General features: G+C 52.2%; 1 pseudogene; it reads left to right on the top strand.

Moving 5' to 3' along the window:
• Positions 1-1,420: 1,420 nt before the first annotated feature.
• The window catches only part of LOC105557874, a 5,759-nt pseudogene continuing 4,789 nt past the window's right edge, over positions 1,421-2,390 (top strand).

The following is a 2,390-nucleotide window of genomic DNA, read 5'->3' as shown; positions in this document are numbered from 1 at the left end:
TGATTGGTCAGTTTTATAACTACAGATGTTATTAAACCCGATTAAGCGTTCCGTGTAGCAGCACTCATTGTCAGCCCTCATTCACATGGAGCGTAACTTGCGTAGCGTAACCTGCGTATCGCCAATCACAGGACTAGTTCAACGGAATTATTGAAACGGTTCTATCAGCATGATCCTGTGATTGGTGATACGCAGGTTACGCTACGCAATTTAGGGTGCTTTCACATGGAGCGTAAATTGCGTAGCTTAACCTGCGTATCACCAATCACAGGATCATGCTGATAGAACCGTTTCAATAATTCCGTTGAACTAGTCCTGTGATTGGCGATACGCAGGTTACGCTACGCAAGTTACGCTCCATGTGAATGAGGGCTTACGATCCATGTGAAAGCACCCTTAAGCCCGTATCAGACTACGGATTGGGATTAGATTGAAATTTAACCAATCACAGTAAAGTTTACTAATCCCAAGTTCAGTAACTTTTACTCTGATTGGTCAAATTTCAATCTAATCCCAATCCCAATCCGTAGTCTGATACGGGCTGCAGGCATCGTTCGCCTTGCACATGGAGACAGCCACGAATCAATCGCGAAGCGAGAAAGGAGGGCCATGTCGCGGCGTTCGCGCGCGCGATTGGCTCGTGCCTCCGCCAGCCCCCGCGCATTTTTACGCGCGCGTTTGTCCGCGCGAGCGACCGTTTCCTCATCGTTTTTGCGCAGCAAATAACGTCGGCGACTCGCCGCCGGTTCGATCACCGATTCCCTTCGAATGACCGTCGCCCCGCGGCCGAGTTACCGGCTCGCCGGGCTTTCGATGATCGCGACGCGAATGTCATCGCGATCCCCTTTCGAACGCGTCGCGCGGTCAACGGCGTCGCGTCACCTCGTCGCTGTTGCTCGGCGCGGGCGAAGTCGGTCGGAGCGAAGCGGCGTGCGGGATCTGCGAATGAACGTGAGATATCGTCCGATACGTGACGTATCCGCGGCACTCGCTCCCGCCGAGGTCTGAGCCGCGGCGTAGCGTCGAGTCGCCGACCGACCGGAGACAGGTAGGGGAAACATGGCGACGCGAGCGGGGCTTTCGCATAACCTAGACGTCACCCGCGGCACGGACCGCGATATCGGCTCGCTCGTGTGTCCGCTATACTCCTGTCGTCGCTTTCCCGCTCGTTTTTGTCGAACAGCAAACGCCTCGAGAATCCGTGCGCCGTTTCACGCTCGTGCTCTCTTTAATGAAGGATATAATAAGTAACTAATACGACAAGAATGTGTTTCGAAAGACAAATGCTGATCTTGCAGTCAGATTTCCGCTTAGAGCGACGCAGAAAAGTATCTTGCAAACATCGAGCCGCGCGTGTCCTATCGTTAAAGCTCGTCCTGTGCACTTTCAGGTATCCTAGAGGAACGAGCCGAAAGCGATGATGGACCCCAAGGACTATCCGGTATCCTCGGACGACGCTGGCGTTGCATGTCAATCGGAAACCGCGAGCATCCCCGAAGATAATCCCGATAATACCGAGAACTCTGTCCAGGGGATTGCAGAAGAAACCAAGGAGCCCGGTCAATCGCAATTTGACCAAGATATCGACAAAACGGAGGCACATGATGAAACAGGTAGACAGATATATTTACCGTGTCAAGGAAGGACTCGGCTTACAGTTTGCTCTTAACCACTCGTCCATCGACACGTCTCACCTCTATAATTCTCTTTCCGCTGTGATTATCTGTTCTCTAATCAGCTGCTTTACCTACTACTCTTTTCACCTCTTGCTTCCAATCTTACTTTTTGACTCGCCCACCCTCTTCCTTCTCATCAGAACTTTTCCTTTCTCCTCGCTCGTCGCGTGTAATAAATACCCTTTCCTCCTTATTTCTGCTTACGCTAATGAACCGTTCGCATACCTCACAGTTTTCCACATAACGCTCCAAGCTATCGACCTCTACGGAGTCTACGTCTTCTACATCTTTTCTCTTCACGGTGGAACAGGTAAAGAAGCTGCGGCAGCCTGTGAGAGCGACTCGACTATATCAAATGTGGAAGCGAGCGATTCTACCGCATGTCCAGACACTATCGATGCGGACCACCAGGGTGACAATAATGCCGATGCTGAAGTGGTATTGTCTGGGAACAATGGCGAGACCGCGACGGCTGACGTTCCCTGTCAGGAAGACGCGTTGGTTCACGCGGATGCGGAAACGACAGAGCTAGATACATCAAATTTAACCGAGAAGCACGATGCGGAGCATCCGTTGACTCTTGAAGACCCGCGTGAAGTTCCGGACGAGGCTGCGACATTCAGCAGCGACAACGTTGTCGCGGACGAGCCCGAAACGTCGTCCGCGGAGAAAGCCAAGGACTGCGATATCCCGGATGAATCGAGCGGCAACAAC

This window comes from Vollenhovia emeryi, unplaced genomic scaffold, assembly GCF_000949405.1.
Source record: "Vollenhovia emeryi isolate VEMERY1.0 unplaced genomic scaffold, V.emery_V1.0 DF939410.1, whole genome shotgun sequence".
NCBI classification, from domain to species: Eukaryota; Metazoa; Arthropoda; class Insecta; order Hymenoptera; family Formicidae; genus Vollenhovia; species Vollenhovia emeryi.
This window is presented reverse-complemented; position numbering and strand designations above follow the sequence as displayed.